General features: G+C 36.1%; 1 long non-coding RNA gene and 1 pseudogene across 11 annotated transcripts; both read right to left on the bottom strand.

Annotated features, from left to right (window-relative positions):
• Positions 1-3,521: 3,521 nt before the first annotated feature.
• LOC103336669 (uncharacterized) lies at positions 3,522-9,206 on the bottom strand. 11 transcript variants are annotated; one of them, XR_016122219.1, is made up of 6 exons: positions 8,300-9,206; positions 7,796-7,962; positions 7,551-7,623; positions 6,610-7,452; positions 6,328-6,408; positions 3,522-3,735 (listed from the first exon to the last, which is right to left on the bottom strand). It is a non-coding gene; the product is annotated as an uncharacterized LOC103336669 (long non-coding RNA). The 11 variants fall into 11 exon arrangements; XR_016122213.1 differs by having other exon boundaries at positions 3,522-3,723; positions 6,328-7,452; XR_016122212.1 differs by having other exon boundaries at positions 6,328-7,452.
• Positions 9,207-11,575: 2,369 nt separating this feature from the next.
• On the bottom strand, positions 11,576-12,502 carry LOC148915480 (uncharacterized; annotated as a pseudogene).
• Positions 12,503-23,517: the final 11,015 nt, after the last annotated feature.

Consider the following 23,517-nt stretch of genomic DNA (forward strand, 5'->3'; position numbering starts at 1 on the left):
TAGCACAAACTTCCCACAACCACTCTCACTGGCACACCCACCCTCCTCCTCTGGCCAACCCATTCATGCCCTACTCTATCTCTAGACATAATCGAAATAGCAACAACAAAGAGAGACATAGATGGTGGTGTTACCAAGCACTGAGATCGAAATTTTGGGGAGTTGAGTTTCTTGATAAATTTTGGTGAGACAGAGAGAGGAATAGAGACACATAGGACCACCACCACCATCCCTTCAACCCAACTCAATGCTCCCCTCACCCCTCCCTAAATTATTTTTGCACCTTTCATTCCTTCATTCCTCTTGGAAATTTTTTACTTGGTTTTCCCTTTGCGTGGGTGGGAGGATTGGGGTGGCTAGAGGAGAGGTTGGGGGATGGGGTAGGGTATTTTTTATTTTCAATTTCATTTTACTTTATTTATTATGTTATATAATTGATATTTTAAATGTTTTAAATTATTTAAAGGTAAATAAATTTTTATTAATTTTTGGTCCATGAAGTGTACGTTCTACCTTGTCACATCACCTTGGTCAAGGAGGTATAGTAGGTCACTTTGACTTTCGGGAAGTAAAGTGAGATTTGACCAAAGTTTCAGGGAGCACTACAATAAATAAGCCTGCATATAAATGATGACTATAGTCTCATATATAAATAGTAGGGCTCAAGCGCTAACAAATTAATAAGTTAATACGATACTTAGCATTCCTTTGGGTTCAAATGACATTAAAATATGATGATATGAATAGTTTATTTTCAAGTCATCATCCTTGCAAGGATTCATCCAAATCAGAAAATCATTTCACTATTTGATTACTGTCTTGAACATTTTATTGTTTATTAATTTCATCATGATAAGATAATAAAATGCTTTTTGATTTAACTAAATTTTTGTAAGAAGAATCTTTCAGTGATGACCTAAAATATCATCGAGTTAGATCGAGGGAAGCAAAATAATGTGAGACTAAACAAGTGGTTAGTGTAAAAAAAAAAAACTCATAAACTTGTTAGAGTTTGATGCCAACAAGTTCTGCTAAAACAAGGGGGACTAGTTTTGATAAATTTATGGTCTTACTAGAAGGTTTATTGTTGTCTCAACCCATCAAATATAAGAGCAAGCCCAATGGGGGCTTTAAATCATTAGTGGATGTTGGGCCTTCAATTCATCCAATTTCGTGTAGTGAGTCTCTATATTGAGGAGAGCTTTTGACGTGTAGAATACTGGATGTTGGGCCCCCTAGTTCTTCTCGGATGAGAGTTGAGCTAACGACTGAGCTGAATATTGCCAGGTACACAAACAAGTTTTCACAAAGAACTGGTTTTGAGAGCGTGAGAGGTGAAGTGAGGTAAGTCTTCAAATTCTAGAAAGCTACTTTGCACTACTCGTCTCACTTGTCTTTTTGTCATTTCTTCAAAGTTTTGAAAAATGGTTTACACGTGTTAGTAGACCTCAAGATGAATCAGTTGAGGACCGCTACTCTACCCATTAGACTTTGTATTTCCTTCATTGTTGAAGTGATATCATATTAAGAATGACCTTGATTTGGCATGGGTGTGCCTTGATACCTTGTTGAGTGACTAGGTATTCTAAGAATCGGCTGAACAATATACTGAACGTGCATTTACTTGGGTTTAACTTCATGTGATACTATCGGAGCATGCTGAATGCTTCGGCAAGGTTCTTAATGTGGTTTGAGAGTTGAAGAGCATTGACTAGCATGTTACCTACGTAAACCTCTATAGTTTTGCTGATATGCTCTTTGAAAATTTTATTCACGAGCCTCTAGTAGGTTGCTCCGGCGTTCTTCAGCCTAAATGACATGACTTTGTAGCATCCGGTTTGATGATAAAAGAGGTCTTCGCCTTGTCATCCTCATGCATCAGGATTTGACGCCGAAGTAGGAGTCCATGAAGCTGAGCAGTTGATTGCCGGAAGTTGAATCCACAAGTTGGTCGATCTTCGGCAACAGGAAGTTGTCTTTAGGGCATGCTTTGTTAAGGTCGATGTAATTGACGCAAACCTTGCATTTGCCATTTTCTTACTCTACTTCCATAACAACATTGGCTAGCCATTATGAGTAGGAGACCTCTTCAATGAAGCCGGTAGCTAGAAGCTTGTCAATCTCGGCTTCAATGATCGCGACTCGCTATAGAGTGAAGTTGCGTATTTTCTGTGCCATTAGTTTGCTGGCGGGTTGACATGGACCCAGTGGCAAATGATGTTCGGGTCGATGCCAGACATGTAAGATGGAGACCATGCGAACATGTCCTTGTTGTTCTGAAGGAAGGTGGTCAGCTCTACCTTCTCGTTTGAGCTAAGGCACGAGCCAATCCCCACTTTTCTGTGTGGCTAGTCAAGGTCAAAAGGTATTAACTGAACGTCTTTCTTAGGCTTCCAACCTTCTTCAGGAGAGCCTTTCAGATGGATTCCCTCGTATTGATCCTGGCTCCTTACTTAATATTAAGAGGTGGCAACCCATTCCTTTTTCAAGTTTGCATGTCTGTTGGGAGCGAGACCGCCTCGTCGACAGTCTGCATCATCGGTGTGAAATTCAACTGTTCACTCTTCTTTAGCTCTTGGGCAGTGCATCTACTCACCATGGCTTGATCATTGTTGATCTACCTGATTCTGCCCTTACGGATAGGGTAACAGATCTTCTAGTGTGAAGCGAATGTGACAGCATCGATTTTGTTGATCCATGGTCGGCCCAAGATTCCATTGTAAGGGAAGATCTTGTCGATGACGATGAAGGTCTGCAAGCAGACCACCGGGGTGAGTGGATGTCAAGATCAATCGTTCCCACAGTGATCAATATGGCCCTATTGAAGTTGGTGAGCAATCTGGCAAGTTTGTTGATCTTGGGCTCCAACCCTATATGCTAGATAACAGATAGTTGCGGGATGTTGGCTGCACTACCCTCGTCCACTTGAACTCGCTCGATCATAGCTTGTTCAATCTGGATGCAGATGATGAGGGCATCATTATGTGGAGGATCAAGCCCGATCAAGTCCTTCTTTTTGAAAGCCAATTATATTAGTGTCCTTGATAGCTGGATTATTAGTTATGACTTAGGATCGTGTTGATTAGTATGAATTTTTGGGAATGCTCCTTCTGCCACCCCTTCCATTGTTGCCACCAATAGCTCGCAACAACAATTCTCGCATCTCCCCAAATTGGTTGGTTAGGTTGTCGATCCGTTGGTTTTGAGCGTCCAAATCCGCTCGAGTAATTGGGGCTGGGACATCAGCTTCTTAATCATCCATGATAAGACAAGAATACCGAGACGGGAGAGACCCGCTCTGATACCACTTGACGCAGCACAAGCAACAAAGGTTTCAAATGAAAACATTGAGTAACAAGAAATCTGGATTCCACCAGTAATTAAGAGGAATTCTCTTGGGATAATTTTATTAAATCTGAGATATCAAAACGTTCACCAACTCTGTCTAAATACACATCTCTCAACCCTTGAGCTGCTAGGGGAGTTATTACATAAAAAGCAAACAGAATTTATTAGAAAATTAACTACAAAACTTTGAATGCAGTTTTGGAAGCCCAAACGACCTCGGGATGCCAAAATCCATCATACATCACGGCAAAGCGGTGAGTTTGACTCGTGACGTCGTTCCCTTTCCGAAATGGTATTTTGCGTCCTAATCGGAGCTCGGACGACAAATCTGCAAATTCCCACTACGTCCTTTTTCTAGCTCGACTGCGATAAAATCTGACATTTGTTCTACATCACAAGGAGAGAGAAGGGCTAGATCAAAAAAGGAGGAAGATTTTTAGAGTTAAATTGCATTTTGGTTGGACGTGAAAATTTTTGACTTAGACAAGGTGACCTTAGGTTGACTCACATCCCATTTCATTGGATAGTCATTATTTGAGATAGCGAAATCCAATTCCAATTCCAATAATCTTTTTGGTTTTTTTCAGTCATTGTTTAATCTAAAAAATCCCTTTCATTCAAGTTCAAATTTTAGTGAGAACCACATAACATAAACAATATGAACTTGTTAATTAATATTCAGCTTTAATTCTTCCCTTTGATATCTTCGCAATAGAGTTAGTTAACATGAAAAAAACATAAAGTACTTTCTAGTCAATATGAAGTACTAGAAGAATATATTTCCAATGCAATTTTGATCCTAAAAAAGAAACAAACAAAAAAGTTCCACTCAGAAGGTGACAAATTAGATGTCACAACAAGTGTAAGCGCATGCAACCCAAAAGCATTTGAAAACTCGAGTATCATTTTCTTATTCTACTTATTCTATTTTTTCAGTCTAAATCAGAATCATCAAGGATCTCACTGTCCTGCGACTGCCTTCTTGATATCCATCATCTTCCCCTTTCTTCTCACTAATTATACCTGCTAAAATGGCAGTTTAAGCCATCTCCAAGAGGCTAAACCTTAAATATCCCAAATTATTGTCCAAAACCTCCCTCAACCCAAGAAAATGAAAGGGCTAAAATTTGGGAATACCCAAATTTGGACCCAAATACCAATCCAAATATTGTCTGGACCCAAAACTATTCAGTGTAGCCCACCAACAGATGGCACAACCCATGTGCATAAAAAAGACAAGTGGGGCCTCGTCAGTGGTGGCTTTGTCTGTGGCCCATTCCATGTGTCTGCTCATGGTCAAGTGGTCGTTGCAATTAAAATGTCTTTTTTAAAATAAAATAAAAAATCTAATAGTAACTTTAAAAAAGAGATTGGCTCACGCTGCTAGCTTTATTCCAGCTTAAAGTGACCATTGCAATTCAAATTTCCTTTTTTAAAAAAAAAAAAATTCTTATAGTAACTTTAAATCAACGATCTAAATTAAAAAGCTATTTTAACGGTTAAAAAAAAAAGATCAAATGGCTGCAATTTAAATCCAACGGTCAAAATAATATTTTAAATTAATCCAAATCATATTCTCAATTTATGTTTCCTTTGTCAGTTTCATTAATTTCCTTTTATTCTCATACTTTTAATATCATTTCAAGCACATCATCTTCTTCATTCTCATACTTTTCATATCATTTGAAGCTTTCAATGGACAACCATGGTTAAGCCATTTTTTCCTTTATGTTTGATGATGATTCAGATGATGAAGAACATCATCAGAGAGTGATACAAGCCATTGTCCACCATACTTCACTGGGGAATAAAGCCACCAAACATGGTGGGTTGGTAGTCGAAGCCATGTATGGCCAATGGTACCTCAAGTCTCCAAATCCAGCTGACTTTTACAAGCTATTGCACAAGGCAAGCAATCGAAGCTTCCCAGGCATGTTAGGAAGTCTTGACTACATGCACTGGAAATGGAAGAACTACCCATCTTCTTAGGCAGGCCAATTTACCGATCACAAAAAATAACTCACTATTGTGCTAGAGGCCGTGGCCTCATATGACACATGGATATGGCATACCTTTTTGGAGTTGCTGGATCCAACAATGATATCAACATTTTAGCTCGTTCTCCATTGTTCAATGATGTGGTACATGGAGTGGCTCCTTATGTTTAATATACTGTCAATGGAAATCAATACCATTTGAGCTACTATTTGGCAGATGGGATCTACCCTCGTTGGGCTACTTTGGTGAACACCATCTCTTCTCCGAAGAAGAGGCTTTTTGCACGAATGCAAGACGCATACAGGAAGGATGTTGAAAGAGCATTTGAAATACTACAGGCTCGATGGGCTAATTTTTGGGGCCCTACATTTATAAAGTTTGGAGTGAGTTTTGGTGTTATATATGATTTGGATTAATTTAAAACATTATTTTGACCATTGGATTTAAATTTCAACTGTTGGAATTTTAAAAAAAAAAAAGCTTAGATTTAATCTAGATTGTTGATTTAAAATTACTATTAGAATTTCAAAAAAAAGGAAATTTGAACTGCAACGGTCACTTTAAGCTGAAATAAAGCCAACAACGCGGGCCAGTCTCTTCTTTAAAGTTACTATTAGATTTAAAATAAATAAAAAATAAAAAAGACATTTGAATTGCAACGGCCAATTGACTAGAAGCAGACATGTGGGATGGGCCAGCAAACAAAGCTATCAGAGCTGGCCCCATTGTCTTTTCTTATGCACATGGGTGTGTCATCTGTTGGTGGGCTCCATTGAATAGTTTTGGCCCAAGCAATACTTGAACTGGTATTTGGATCCAAATTTGAGTTTTCCCAAATTTTAGCTTCTTTACTTTCTTGAGTTAGGAGAGATTTTGGGTAATAATTTGGGATATTTTAGGTTTAGCCTCTTGGGTTAGAGATGGCCCTAGAGACTCTACAACAAATTAAGAATTGCAAAACACTCTTGACAAAGCATTTACCTTTCTTGATTAGTACAACCTCAAGTGCCCTTGTGCTGAAATCATCTTTTCCTCCCATAGCTTGAAATCCAACCAACCAACCTATCCACAACAACTCCTTTTTTGAAATGGCAAACCTTTCAAATTCGTAAATATGAATTTTAATGCAAGATCTCAATGTAAGGTGAAAGCAGCATGAACATCACCACCACATGCTCTTAAGGCATGTTAATACTAGTGTTTTCAAAGGCATGCGTAGGCGAGCCTCAAAGTGCACGTCAGAGAGAGACAGGAGCAAATCACCTCAGGCGTTCCCTTGTTTAGATGTTTGCACACTTAGCACGTGCATCGACAAGGAGGCGTAGGAAGGCGTGCGCTCTGCCATGTAAGTCGTGAGCTGCATGAGGAATTTGGGCTACCTTTGGGTTTTAATGAAGCTATGTGTTTTGGGTGTTGTTTTAGACTTTTTTGGTTTTTTGTGTTTTCCAAAAGTTATTATTTGGCTTAACAAATCATTTCTCACTCCTACCCAGTACAATCAAACAGACCTAAACCCAAATTCATTCTTCTCAGCTGCATATCTAATCAGCTCTAACTTTCCTCTCTATTTAGGAACCAGCCTCCCTCTCAACTGTATGACCAATTGAGTTTTAAGATTGACTATTATAATTATTACTTATATTTAATTATATTTGATTGATTATTAAAATTCAATGTAAACTAATGGTTCAGTTTAATTATATTGTATTATTTATCAACGTCTTATAAAAATAATTCATGTCTCAAAAGGCCTGCGCCTCACCTTACGAGACCCAAAACGCCTTGCATCTACACCTCGCCTTTCAAAACATTAGTTAATACACAAGTTACCAAGTGTGAATGTTCAAATGATTGTGATCTTAGTACAGTTCCAGCTTTCTTTGCTCTCCTGGCTTTTTGTTTAAGAGCCACCACATGCTGATTAGCATCTTAAATACTGGAAATGGGGAGGAATATAGATATAATAGTTATGATGGAGATGGCCTGACCTGAGGATTATGACACAAGGCAAAATTTTGACTCCTAACTTGGTGACGAAGAACGGCGCATTCTACATTTCATTTTCAACTCGTCAATTCCCCATTCTAAAGCTTTCCAACTAAATGACTGAAATGGAATGTTGCAACAAGTAGTATCAACCCGAGCAAACACTAAACGCGGCATCAATTATAAGAACTCAAGACCATATTGAAGTTTATACTGACCTCTGCATTCAGCTTGATGAACTTGGTATCAACATGCTTTGAAGCAAGGGTCTTCAAATGCTTATCCATTATCCTAAAAAGTATACGAAAAATTCGGTCTAATTGCTATATTTAATCACACAGAAATTTTGAAATAAGTATGCAATATCATGTTAAAAACAAAAGCATGCACAAAGATAAAATCACATGATATGGATTTGAAAAATCTAAAAAATTGAGTTGAGGCAAGTGTTGGACATTCTGACCTTAAGACGAATTACGCCCCACACAGGTGCTTATGGTTACTGGAGCTCGCCTCCCAGGATACGATGACTCCTATCCTTGTGAAAGAAACACTACAATTCACAAGGACCCTTTGAACAAGATTATGCAGGAAACTCTCTCATAGACTATAAGTGACTATACGATGACTCTGTATAGAAGTGGATATACAAAGACTGAGAATTTCTTTTTCTTTTTTTTCACTACAAGAAGACTACTCAATTTATAGATGCTAAAGAGCCCTTTCCCAAGGGGCGTCCCAATCTGAAAGAAAACCAATGGATCCTTCGATAAACAGATGCATTGATACCTTTTCGGAAATCAGCAAAGGACACCATGGTCCAAGACTCTTACTAATTTCCATTCAAATAAGAAAATTAATATTAATTCAAATCAATTTTCCAACAAAAAGAACCAGGTATTCATTTTGAAACACAATCCTTTATCCCTGTTTATGAATGTTACGGATTCTAGAGTAAGACGCTTACTTGCATCTATAGAACTCCTGGTGATAGAAGTGGCAGATGGCTTTTTCAGTCCCACTAACTTCACCTAAAAAATCCCTTCAGTCCCTATATTCTCCATGCCCTTTCCTCTTTAAAGCTTCTCTCTTCTCAGCTTCTTTCTATTCAAATTCCAAACCAAACCCTCTAAACATAAGCACAAAACCATGAAGAATTCCACATACCCACATGAACAAACCATGAAAAAATCGAACCTTTAGAGCAGCAATCCGATCCGCATGCAATTTTTCAAGCTCAGGATCCTACCCACCACCCAGTGCACATAAAAATCATTGCTTTGAAAATTGAAAGTGCATGAAAGATGCAGAGAATTGAATTGAACTCAGAACTTGCATCCATCAACTCGTCAAGGTCGACTTCCTGGTTGACAGAGCTCGTGGCCGGTGCCTTTTCATTGGCAAGCAATTCCTTTTGGTAATTGCGAGCCGCGATGACCATTACATTTCCAAAGGCTAGATTTTGGAGCGCGGATTTCACTGAAGCTGGATCCATTTTTCCTGGAAACGAAAATCCTTCAACTCTGACACTTAATTATACTGTTCTCCAAAACCGGACGCCGAACCGAAGCCCTCGGTGGAGGATTTTCCAGCACTGATGCCGAACCAATACCTTCAATTATTGAAGCCCTGACGAAAGGTTCGGTGTGTGGTTTGGTTTCTGTTTTCACGCGGAGGCCTCTCTTGGCTTTGACCGGATCTGGCGAAGGAAGAAGAAGGAGAAAGGAGGAAGAGGAAGAAGAAGCAGAAGAAGTAGAGAAGGAGATGAGGGAAGACGAAGAAAAGGAGATATGACAGAGAGAGAAGAAAATGAGGGAAGAAGACGATGGCATCCATCTTAAAGTACAGTGAGAGTGAGAGTGAGAGTGGAAAATTCAGGGTGTATTTAATTGAAATTTTAAGAAATTATTCAAGGATAAAAGAATTCAGTAAATTGAATCAGGATGTAATTAATTATCTATAGAAAAATACAGAGAATTGTAAAATATTTAAAATACTAGAAAAATGTCATTGATTAATCCGAATATTAAAAAGGGAGTTTCACTAAAACACCCAAAATGGAGGTTGAAATTATAAAAAAACCCAACACCCAAAACACTTTATAAACACACCCAAAACCCATCATTACACACACTCAAAACCTATTTATAAACACACCCAACAAGTTGGCTTTGGGGTTGATTTTGGGTGTGTTTCTATGTTTAAATAGTACTTGTGTTTTTTTATAAATACATGTCTAGAATTGGGTTTATTTATAAATTTGTATATTAAAAATTTGAAATTATTAATTAAATGAGGATAATATGGTAAATTCATAATTTTTCATGTTTAAAAAAAATTATAAGAAAAATAAGAAAATGGATCATATTTTTTTGAAACATAACTACCCAGTATCTTTTTTAATTCTAAAATAAATTTAAATTTTTTCAAAAAAAACCCTCTTCCACATGCAGAAGCGCGTGCGAAGAGGCCAATATCTATAAAGGTTAAACTAATGCAACTAGGAGGGTTTTTTTTCTTAATTGTTTATTAAATAGTATAGCCGGACGGCTATACCCGATTTTTAAATTTTCTATAAAGAAATAGTACAGCCGCCCGGCTATACTCGGTTTTTAAATTTTTTTCTTTTAAAGAAATAGTATCGCCGCGGCATACTCCGTTTATTTAAGGAAATATCGATTTTTCTTTTCTTTTTTTTAAATAAAGAAATAGTATAGCCGCACGGCTATGCTTGGTTTTTAAATATTGTTCTAAGAAATCATATAGGCGCACGGCTATAACCGCTTTTCTCAAATTTGTTTTTACGGAAATAGTATAGCCACTCGGCTATACCCAGTTTTAAATTTTTTTTTTTAAAGAAATAGTATCGCTGCGGCTATACTCCGTTTCTTTTAAGGAAATATCGATTTTTCTTTTCTTTTTTTAAAATAAAGAAATAGTATAGCCGCTCGGCGATGCTTGGTTTTTAAATATTGTTCTAAGAAATCATATAGGCGCATGGCTATAACCGCTTTTCTCAAATTTGTTTTTACGGAAATAGTATAGCCGTTCGGCTATATTGGGGTTTTCCAATTTTTTTTTTAAAGAAATAGTATAGCCACGTGGTTTTAAAGAAATATTGGCTTTTCTAACGTTTTTACAAATGAAATAATATAGCTGCGCAGAGATACTCTTTTTTTTCTTTTTCTTTTTTAAATTTATTTAAAGAAATATAGGTTTTTCTAATTTGTTTTAAAGAAATAGTAGAAACGTGCAGTTATAGAAAAGTACAGACGAGTAGCTATACTCGGATTTTCTATTTTTTTTTTCAAAGAAATAGTATAGCCGTGTTTTGTATACATCTTAAAAACTCGGTAAAATTCACAGTTTTGAAAAAGCAAACATTCAAATCTCGTATTGAACATGTACATGCGTATTTTTTTCATGTTTACTACACGTATTTTTTACAATATTTTCAATAATACTTGATAAATTCACGTATTATACACATAATTCTCATATATTATTGAATACAAATAATCTATATATATAAAGCAAAAGGCAGAGAATGGTGAAATATTCAAAATACCATAAAATGTCATTGGTTAATGCAAACATTAAGAATTAAAAATTTAAATAATCAAGATTTTTAACTTTTGGATTTTAAAGATTATATCATAAGATTTTATAAGATTTGAAATGACTGCATAGATTTATATCTGGGCCTGACTAAATAAGGCTATAGCCCAAACCATAATTTGAAACTTTTTAAATACCTAGCCCTATAGATATAGTGCAGCCAAAATTTCATACCCTTAAAAGAAAAGAAAAAAGGTAGCCCATGCATTATCCACAAGTACAGCAGCCGACTTGGACAAAAAGGTGTTTGCTCCCAAATTGTGGCTTGATATTGATGTGTCATTTTATGGGGTTAGAAGAATGTGTTTCCTTCAAGGATGAAAATAGGAATGACAACATTCAAGGTTAAAACAGTTATGGAATGACAACCAACATAAATAAAAGCAAATATTCAAAGTTAGAAGTCAATGAAATAAGCTAGTCTATAATTGTTCTTGGGGTTCCCCTCTCCCTCCGCCCCCATTTCATTTATATAAAAAAATTAATAAAAGTTAATCTATAATACCAAACAATTGATCATCTTGATAAATAAAAGTAAAACCCAACACGATCTTCCCAATTTTTTAATATCCAATTTGATATAGCTTCATGTCCTCCTAGGTAGCATCTCTCCACATATCTAAAGCTATGCTAGCCCTCCTTGCATTAGCATATTTTGGTTGTTGCTTTTGGGTTTGAACATAAGTTCCAAAGTATCATCTTCATTAACTGGTAATACTGTAGATGAAGATGATGAAGATTTGTCTGTTGGTTCAATTGGAAATTCATCATAACGACACTCTTTGCGAAGAAAGTTATGTTGTGCTACACATGCCAACACAAGCTCTGCTTGTGTCTTAAATAGAAATGGGGGCGCTAACTTAAAAATTGTGAATCGCGATTTAAAAATACCAAGTATCCTCTCAATCACATTCCTCGAGGACACATGGTGAAGATTGAACAATTCATTTTCACTTTGTGGGTCATTACCATGACCTGCAAATTGGAGATGATATCGCACACCTCGAAATGGAGCTAAAAATTGGTGCCGATTAGGAAATCCACAATCCACCAGGAAATATTTACCTAATTATATATACAATACATGTAAAATTAGTATGAAAAGTTTTAAATAAAAAAAAACATATTTATCATTTTATAAATAAGTACTTACCTTGGGGCACTTTAAGTCTGTTCCTCCTTGATAAAGCATCACTTAGTAGCTTTGGATCTTGAGCTGAACCCTCTCACCCGCTAAGAACGTACATGATTTCCAAATCAAAGTTATAAGCTACTAATGCATTTTGTGATATCTTTCCATGATGATTACGATAGCTGCTTACATCTCGTCCTCTCATCATTGCCTGAATATGTGTACCATCAATAGCTCCGATGCAATCCTAGAATTATTCATATGTAAATATAACCATATTATGATAAATACATATTATAATAATGACAATTATAACTACAATATTAATATAATTAGATAATCATCACATACCTTGAAATAATGGTAAAATCTTGTGCTTTCCTTTATTTTAATAGGCACAGTCGGTCCTGGTTTAGCCATTAAATTAGATGTTATTAAATTCAAGGCCATCAAAATCTTGTGAAAATTTTCATTTGCAGTGAATTGTGATCGGCCAAATGTATTACGAATTACACAATATCTAGTATTTTGGGCGACAATTTGTAGGGACACTACAAGCATTTCTTCAACACAAATAAATCTTGTATCTTCCAAAATTATTTTTTCTCTAAGAATAGTGCATGACTTCCTAAATACATCTAGATACATTCTATATACTTTTTGTTAGATTGCATGATCATCATTTAATGCTTGATGTATAGAGCCATATCCAATGCTAGTAATTCATCGTCGAGTTAATGGATGTTCAATTTGTTCACCATGCATCATAATCAAAAATTGATTTAGCACATGTATTACTGCATAAATTGCCATCACTAAAATACGAATGGTTTCATAAAATTCTTCATCCATTTCTTCTTCATCAATTTCTTCTTCATTTATGTCATTACCTTCATAAATGCTTGATTGTGACATTATATGTATATGAAAAAAAAAAATTGAGGCTGCAAAGGAACTTGCAGTTAGTAAGATATCCAATACTTTTCAAAATATTGGAAGTAAACCTTCATAAATTGAAAAAATATCAGCGAAGTTGAATAATTGACAATAAAATTCTGGGAACTAAAAGATAATCCACAACTCTTAAGTTTTAAAAATGTATCTGAGTCCTGAATACCAACAAGACAACAATGCAACTATAGAAAAAAGACAAATTCAAGCAAACCAAACGTATATTGGGTTAATATATTAATAGTACAATCATGGTTCAGGTTCACTCCATCAGCACAGTTCATTTGTTGGATAAATAAAATTTGTACTGGAAAGCACCACAATGGCATTACCCATGTGCACAAACCGTAACACATAAAAACTACAACAGAAGATAAGAAAATAAAATCAATCACATAGGAGAAAGAAAAGAATGTGTCTTTGTCCACTCCATTAGTATACTTCAGCTACATTCCATCACAACATGTTAAAATGATAATCTATACCTATTTAAGACTATAGACATATAGATGTGATAACCAAAAGCACAAGTATGTAAGTAATGCACAACCCAGAAATGAGTGTACAAAGCTTAACTACAAAGTGTAGGGGTCTTTTTATTCCATCAGCCTGACGAATGGGTTTGGGCTGCCTAAAAGAGAAACATGTATGAAATTTCCCCTTGAGTCTGAGTTCAAGGATCAGGCTCCAAGAGTGTTTCGAAAGGGTACCTAAGCCTTAGGAAACACTTTGTTCTTCTTCACCAATGAAACCAACAGTCGCTTATAGAAAAATTCTTGGCTTTGCATGAGAAGCTTGTGGCATGGGAGCTGAGCATTCATGAGTTTAGCATGAGAGAAATAAAGAGCTGCGACTTCCAAAAGAGAAGATGGGAGGAGATGGAGGAATATGGCTCGAAATTGCAAGGGTTTTAGGGATGAGAAATGATGATTGCTCTTTGGATGTGTGTTTATGGAAAGAAAGGAAGAAGATGGAAGCATGGGTGGCTTTAGCATATTTCCAGCAGCTTGACGAAAGCTTCGTCAAGCTCCTGGGTGATTTAACAGAAGAGAAAATGGGAAGCAATGGAATAACAAGGCTTAAAATCGAAGGATTCTAGAAATGAGAGATGATGCTTGCTCTCTCTGGATGTGGGTTTTGAAAGAGATAAATGACGAAGATGGAAGAAGAAAGCATGAAATTGAAAGGTTCCAGAGGGGATGCTTGCTTTCAATGAATTCTCATAGTTACTAGGAGGCTTGCAGTGACTAAGGTGAGTTGTCTTTGCTGGGTAGAAAGTGGCTCCTTTTATAGGCACTAAAAACCTTAATTTTATCAAGCCACCCTCTCCCATTTTCCTTCACTTTCTTCCATTCCATCTTATTTGGTGAAACTTCCCTAGCCTAAGCATGTAGGCATGAAGCTTTTTAGAGTTCCAAGGTCCTTAGGCAGCTGGACTTCTCCATGTGGCTGAGGAGCCACCCATTTTTGTTTCTTGTTTTCTTACCAAAGCTTAAAGAAGAAAGAATGGGTAAGGGTGCTATTCAAAAAAGGTGATCAGCACATCGTTTGCTTGGTTTTTATGGTTTTGACAGATATGCTAGATATTTTCCACGATGCTGGGCTGGGCTATTGGTATTTTGTTTCCATGCCTGTGAGTTTGCTCAAGCTGCTGGAAACAGCCTATTTGATTAAGGTGCTGGATATTTTGGCTGATGTGGGATTTCTCCAAGTGTTTGCAAGCCATTGGATATTTTCCTAAGCTATTGGGTCACTTCTTCTCTCTTATGCTTACCCATATGTTTGGGCTCAAGAAATGGGGTCGAGTTTTAGTGCTCCCAAGCAGCCCAAAACTTTCACTTCTTGGCCCATCAATAGGCTCCGTGAATGCTCGTAAAAATCCATACCACAACCCACTCAGCAAGCTCTAGGCATTCGAGTGGCTTGGGCCCACTTAAGCTTGTAGCGTGGCATGTTGTTTACATAAAGATTTTCCACTTGGTGTTGTACTAGGCCGAAAATATATTTGGGCCCAGCCTGGGATTTTTTGGGCCTCAACACAAAGCAAGTAAAATCCAATCAAATTGCAAACGAACCAAAAGCATATAACCAAAAGCATTCAATTAGTTTAATCAAATTGCAACCAAAATAGTTCAACCAAATTATAACTAAAATAGTTTAACCAAAGTATAACCAAAATAGCACAAACAAAAATATAGTTCAACAAAACCCAAGATGATGAAAATACATTAATCATCCTGACTTAAAGAGTATCCAAGATGAGCGCTCTTCAGGTGACATCTTCAAGAACAATTCCTTATTTACTTTAGTATTAAGCAAATCACCCGCCATGTGATGAGTATTTTCATGAAAATTTGGTATCTCTTTTATAGCGTCCCAAATATTACTTCTTTGCTCTCTATCTTACTCTCTCTCTTCTCCATTAGGCTAGATATTCTTTCAAAATTAGGAGAAATAGTCTGAATGTCAATAGAAAGATTGTCCTGAAATTTGGCTTGATTGTTACTCCTAACTGAGCTAGTACTCCCTTCATACTCGGATCTACTTCGCTTATTGCAGCTTTTCGTTTTTCAGTGGGAACCTTTGAACCTAAAGGGGAATAAGATGGTGGACTACATTGGCAGGGTGATAGAGGCTAGTAGGATGATTCATAGCTAAGGCATCATTGGTAAGATCATATGAAAAGTCTTCCATCTCGAAATCTCTATTTTCTTTAACAACATAAGTTGTTGCATTGGTATCATCATGGCCCCAATGAAATGGAGCCATTCCCAAGAGCAATTCCACCCCCAACGATGATCTTCAAATCCTCATAATCAACTACATTTTTTTCCCGAAGTTTACTGTGACTTGGGTGGGACTAGCAAAGAAAAAATTATTTATTGTTAATATATTGCAAATAACATATTGTACTAAACTAGTAAGCTATTAATATACTTAAAAGATTATGAACTACGCTCACCTTCAAGTAATCTTTCCATACTTTATCACTAGCAATAAACGTCTTTGCAATTAAGTCCTACCCAAAGCCAGAGATGTTACACATAAGCGTAGACATCTTGTTATATTACTTCTTAAACCACTTCATTCGGCTCAAGCAATGATTATAAGTTTTTGGAAACCTAATTTTCGCATTAAGACGAGGAAGTATCACTCTTTCTACATTTTCCTTGCTAAGTGACCCATTAGCATCACGCAATCCAATATTGATAGCATCCACCAAGAGGTGTAACAATTCATTGGTATGTCCATGGTCCAAGATTCATAGCTCTCAGAACCTTTGCACTTTCCTTCGCTATTTCCTTGTTGTGAATCCCCCATTTAAATTAGTACTATAACACATTTTAAACAATTTATTAGTTATTTCACATGATAATCAATTTTTGAAATGAGATGTCTTACAAGAATCTGTATCATACCAGACAAGAAAAGAAAAGAAAAGAATTTCACTAATGTTTCCTTATTTTCTATTTTCTTTCTAACTTTGGCATAAAAATAAGGATGTTGCACAATAAATATGAGAAGCCAAAGAAATTATCAAACAATATATGATAAATTCTATTCAGTAAAACACAAAGTATGCAATAACTAGGAAACTACCAAACCAAAGGAACATATTAATATGACCCAAAAAAGGAACATACAAAGATGACAACCAGAAAACAAGCAAAAGCATAGTGAAAACCCATTCATAATCTGTAATTGATTTACTTACAAACTGCAATGATAGTAAGTGATCCTAAGCAGGCCTGAGCAAGTAATACGAGCTTCCCAAAGTCTCTGTCATTGAAACAATAAAGGTGAGGATGTTGGAAATATATATATATTTGCTATATTTACACAATTTCGAAAATAAAACTTCACTATAAATTCGAAATAAATACAACAAAACAATGACAAGGTAAATGTTAAGAATACTTTACAGATGATCGAGTTTATAACTTGGTTCTATCTCCTTAAGACGAAATTGCCTCCTCACAGGTGCTTTTAGGATTTGCTTGGCAAACGTCTCCCAGGATACTACAATCCCCAAGAAAAGCGAACTCAAACTTGTGTATGAATTCTCTCTTACTAACTCACTATATTTCAAAAACAAATATATATAATGCTATGAATGCCTAAAAGACTACTATTGTTGGATGACAATTGGATGGATGAAATGTTGTAGGATCTTCTCTATTTATAGGCAACAAGGCCTCTGTTCAGAAAAGATGTGACTGAAAAATATCAACACATGTGTCTTTTCATGTTGCACCATACGCCAAGAAGTGCAATGTTTCATTTATTATGAAACAATGCAACTTAAGCCGAGAAGTGCAATGTTTCAATTTCTATTAAACTTTTCATATATGAAACCATGCAACTTATCACATAGAGTATTATTATTTTATAAACAAAATAAATAATATTTTATTTTTCCTTAGCTAAGAACATGACTATTCCCAATGGATACATACTAAAAAGTCATGTACTTAAAGTCACGAGTCCCACAATTTAATTTCCATTCAATTATTAAAAAATTAAATACAAATATTATAATTTTCTAATAGAGGATCATCAAAGAAATATCAATTAGCAAAATAAATCAAATGGTTTCCTTGTGACTTTATATTTCTTTAGTTTTGTACAACATTCCACGTACTAAGAACTAATTTTTTTTTTAAAAGTATATAAAGACATGAATGTCAAAATTTACCCACAAAAAAAAAAGAAAAAAAGAAGAAGAAGGTATTCGTTAAAAGCAGAACCAAATTGAAATGTGAAGAATCAGAAGAAGCTTGAAAACATACTCTGGCTACTTTCAAAGAACAATCCTTAAAGATGCAAAGCATCTCGCATGAAACATATGAGTTATACCCTAAGAAGGCATTAGTTATTTTGAAAGAAACTTCAGAGCAGTTAGAGATACAGGTTGATAAGGTAAGGATTAATTTGAGTGAGATAGCGAAAAATATCAATGAAGACAATAAAGAATATATCTCCACAGTTGCAAAGAATTCCCCTGAGCCAGTAAAGGTAAGAGGAACCAGGTATTCGTTAAAAGCAAAACCAATTCTTGTTTATATATAACTTCTAGTATATATATTGTTTCGTTACACCACTAGGATTACAAAAGAACAACGAGATAAAATATGCAATCAAACAACATAAACATAACCAAGAAAAATATAGTTTCATCTCTTGGAAGGAACAAAATCGATGTGGAGAACACAATCCCACTTCGTATTTTGGTATATAAAAAAAAAAGGGGCAGATTAACCACACATATACAACAAGGCAAGAAGATTAGCACAACATGATTTGAAGGAAGAAGTACCTTGTTCATGAAGAGCTTAATGCATGTCTGTTCATCTGAATGGAATATTTTGGGTATGGTGTTGTGTAGAGATTTCTAAAAACTCGACAACTAAACTTTGAGAGTATAAATCACCTAGCATGTCATATCTAATATAAAATCAAAGTAAGAGCGGAAGCATTAAATAAACTAGGGATTCATGCAAGTCTCATTTGGTAAGAAAAGTCAACAAAGTATTTTAAAAATTTAGTCCCAGTCCAATGAAACATACAACAAACGCAGTACAAGTGTTATCCAACTTATGACAGGCCAAGCCAATCCAAGACAGTCCCAATATTTAGTCCAGTTCATGACAGTTCGCCGTACTAAACGACCCCTTAATGGAATACCACACGACTTGTTTAGATTATTTAAAAGTCTTCATTGAATATCAAAAGACTTATCCATCCCACAGTACTTTTTAAATCCCAAGTGAACAGAGGGGAGGATGGAAGGGAGGAGTAGTAAAACTGAAAACAAAAATAAAAAACTGAATCTCACACCCACTCCCATTTTCACTCTCACAAAAAATGAAAACTAAAAATTATAATTGAAATGGTTATCAAACGGACCCTTTAAAAGTCATTAAATATCTTATATTTACCCACATTTCAAAAGAAAGCCACTTATTGTAGTGGTTAGGAAAATCATTGATAGAAAAAAGGTTACAGGTTCAAGAAATCCTTTGGTGTCAGTTAAGTTTAAGTGAACTAGTGGTTTGATATTTTAGGCAACACGAATACCGAATTGGTCAATTCGATTTAGTTTGGTCTCACATCGAAAAATTAAATAATAAATAAATAAATCAAACTCTGGTCTGGTTTAGCCGATTTGACTTGTTTTCAGTATGAAATGCCTAGCCCAAGAAGCAACCACTGCTTTCCAAATCTGAGTTAAGGGTTTAACAAATCCGTAATGGGTATGGGAAGAAAGTGAATGATTCTCATTCCTAACTTCCCCCGAGTTTACTTGCAATTAGGAATGAAAAATACATGGGCCCCACCTCAAAATCTGTAATCACATCCCCTCAAAACCAAGAATCATATCAACTAGGGAGCGGTAATTGATCCGATTCCCTTTCCTTTCTTACCTTACTACTTTATAAAAATACCCTTACCACTTTAAGATAATTACAAAACACTCCAACCCTAGAAAAACGCCACTTGAATATTATCAAGTTAGGTTATTATTATTTGATATTGTTCAATATTATTTGAAATTGATTAGTTTAGCACCACAACATGGAGGAATACGAACATAAAACAAAAACTATTGACACTTGTTATGCTTTTCCATCCCATAAATGAAGAAACCAAATTTTGAAGCTTTTTTTGTTTAAAAAAATCAATGGCTGTTTATTAATCACTGTTGAAAAAAGCAAATTTTTTCCCTTTTCACTTTGGTTGCTTTCCTCTGCTTGTCCTGTTATGCTTCTTATCATTGTGTCGTTTTTTTTTTCTATTATATTCCTTATATTATTATATACTAGTATTTTCATCACTCGTTATATAATGTCTTATATTATTATATAGGTGAAAAATATATATTTACATGTGCAAGGCAAGTAATCAAATTAGTTTAGGATCTGATGCATGAGAATTAGTAAACAATAACAATGGAAATCAACTTCATTCAAGTACTGATTCCATATGGTTAATAAACAGCCTAATGAGAATGATTCTTCTCATACCGATTCCTAAATTCCCCGATTCCTTACTTCCTCTATTCCTAATAAATAAACAGTCCCTTAACCAAGAACCATTAAGTAGACAGGTCTTGCGTTTGAAGAAGACTATCGTTCGAACATGCTAAGTGTTTGGATAATTGGGCCTACGCCCAACCATATTGTTTTCACTTGCAAATTACTAACTTGGGCTTTGTAAGTCACACCTAAAGGTGTGGAACAGGCTGGACTAGCCCTTTTAGAGTTGGCCTATTTCATAAATGGGCATTGTCAGGCCTTTATTTATGAAAATCATCAATCTTGGCCAAGCCCACGACCCTAGACCATATGGGATTGGGCCATGTTCACATCGGGCCACTAAATGTGGCTTATATGCCAAATTTGACATAAGTATTGCTTCTTCTTTTTTTTTTTGTAATTTTTTTTACAACTTCATTTAAATATTTTTTACAATTATGTATATAGTGACAAGATTTATTATTTGTTGAAAAAAGAGGCCAATAACTTTATTTAAAGTACATTTAAATTGAAAGTAGATAGATTATTGTTTGGGTTTTAAAAATTGAAACTTGAAAAATAAAATTATTATTTTAAATAGGCTAATTTACACCAATGCCCCCTGAAACTACGGTCAAATCTCACATTGCCCCCTCAAACTTAAAGTGGACTTACCCCACTTGATCGAGATTTGGTGACCCACTTTACCCTATGTTGTCAACTTCATTCAAAAGTCTATTAACTTTGATGACGTGGCAAGAGTGTTTTTGTAATTTCGTACGCATGAATCATTATCCACCAATTGAGTGAGTGACGTGGCAAGTGGAGCCCAATTTTTTAATGACATGGATTCCATGTGGATAAAATAAATAATAAACAATTCTTCAATTAAAAAAAATCAAACGCATCAACATTCTTTCCCTCATTACACATCAACCCTACCCACCCAACCCCCAGCCGCTACCCCACCCACACAGCCCCACCTCGATCTCCCCAACCCTCAAACCTAGGGGTGGCAATTTTGGGCACGACCCATTACACGACTCGAAACTCGCACGAGAATTTAGCGGATTCAACCTGCACGATTAAAATTCGGGTCATTTTCAGGTCAACCTGCCATGTCATGTTTAATAAATGGGTGGGTTTCAAGTCAATCCGCCAACTCGCTAAAATACATATGTAACCTGTTTAACAAAACGGGTCATGGTGGGTCAACTCTCCAACACGCTAAAATACCTATGTAACCCTCTAATCTGCTAAAATACCTGTGTAACCTGCCAACCCACTGACCCATTTATTTGTTTATTCTTCATTTTTCTAATGTCTTTTAGTTGCTACCACTTAGCAGGTCAACCCACTCGAGAACTTAATAGGTTAACCAGTGCATGACACGTTTATTAAACGAGTCAAGTTTGTGTTGAGCAGTCCTGACATGTATATAATCTTGACACGACACGAACTTGACACGACACAACCCATTGCTTGCCTTACTCAAACCTAGTAATCAGGACCCACCCTAGAGCACCTCTTTGATTGGGGGCACTGGGAAGAAATCAACGGTGGGAAATGATTTTGAAAGGAGGGAGAGAGGAGGAGGAAATAGAAATGGGGTTTCATGCATCGTTTTCAGTGTTTGAAACATGAGGATTAGATGTTATGGTTAGTTGATAACTCAATAGGTTCTTATGGGATCTAATTGAATGGCTTTTAGTCTGCGTAGTGCACTCCATTTGTAACGCTTGTCATTGGTTTGCTGTATATGGATTATTGTTTTTGGTTATATATATAAAAAAAAAAAAAAAGATAGGGAGAGAGAGGAATAGAAGAGAAGGAGAGAGTGGGTCAGGAGGGGCGAATCTGTGGGTAGGGTTTGTATGGTTTCAACGGTGGTTGGAATGGGGTATGTGATTTGGGGTTAGGTGCTAGAGGTTGATGGTGGGCCATCGCTAAGGGAAGAGGTGTTGGAGTTGGGGTAGGGAGGTGGTCAGAGATGGGGTGGGGATGGTGAAATTTCTGGAGAACATTTTCAAGTTCTAGGTGCGTGCTGTGAGTTGGGTGATTAGGTGGGGATTCGGATCGGATTTGTTGCAGGAAGTGGTGGCTGGGCATATGCTGTAGATGGGACTAGTCGGTGGCTGTTTGGGGTTTTTGTTTTTGAGAAGATGGTCAGAGGACGGGGTGTGTCTAGAGGCAAAGAGAAAGAGAGAGAGAGGAAGATAATAAGAGAGTGCAGATTTTTTTTCTCTCTGTTTTTAAACATTTTAATTTTAATTTTTTTTAAAGAATTGTTTAATGTAGTTTTTATATTTTTATTTTTATTTTAAATTATTAGAATATTTAATTATGTGGAGGTGGGCTCAATATAGGAAGTGAGACGAGATTGAGCTAGGATGGACTAATCTTTCCGAGATAGAATTCTAGGTTGAGCTCATGAAGTTGATAAAGAGGAACAACTTGTCAAGCTTGGCTGTGAGGTCATTATTAGCATGACTATCAAAGCAAGGGTCTTTAAATGCTTATCTATTACCTTAAAAAAGAAGAGTTAATTATAGTTTAGTACCTTATGATTACACCCTTAAGACATGTTAGTCTCTATATTCTCAATTTTTACAATAACATACACCGGTCTTTTAAATTTATTACAACATGATTCCACTATTAGGTTTTCCATAAGATCTCTCTGTTAGTTGCCTACATGGCACTATGGGACCCAAAAAAAATTTATTTTTTAAAAATTTAAAAATGATTAAAATATTAAAAAAATCCAAATTTTTTATTTTATTTTAAAAAAACTCTCTTTTTCTCTCTCTGCTCAACCTCTATATCGCAACCATCCAGTGTTCCCTCCCCCTCCCCGATTTTATTTTCACCCCCATGACCATCACCCTTCAACCCTCAACGAACCCAAAACCGCAACCCAATAACCACCTAGAACCCCTCCCACACGATTTCTTCTCCCTCTGCCTTGACCCCAAACTCTAGGCCATACCCAACAACCACAGCTCATCAACCACTCTCTCTCCATCGTCTAGACCTCTTTCTCCTCTCCGCTCTCTACTCCCATCTCTCTCTCTCTCTCTCTCTCTCTCTCTCTCTCTCTCTCTTTGCCTATTATCAAATCTGATTCACAACCCGAAACCCATACACTTAAACACCTGTTTCTTGAATGGTCCCATCAAATTCCCACCCCACTTTCTATGAAACCAATAAACAAATCAGCCGATTTCCCAACCCATCATCAAAACGCCACCATTTTTTGCCGCACTTGGGTAGGATGCCCAGTAAACGATGTGCAAAGCTCGAGGGGAAGAAGACGAAGACATAGACTGTTTATCCAAAACAGCAACAAACACCTTATAATATTATAGATAAACAGTTAGTACTTTCTAAAATAAATTAATACTATCCAACAAAAATAGTTAATATAGTCCGACGTAGGCTCGTTTGGTACGCTGGACTGGATGTCAC

Source organism: Prunus mume, linkage group LG7 (genome assembly GCF_029339155.1).
Source record: "Prunus mume cultivar Tortuosa linkage group LG7, ASM2933915v1, whole genome shotgun sequence".
Lineage (NCBI taxonomy): Eukaryota > Viridiplantae > Streptophyta > Magnoliopsida > Rosales > Rosaceae > Prunus > Prunus mume.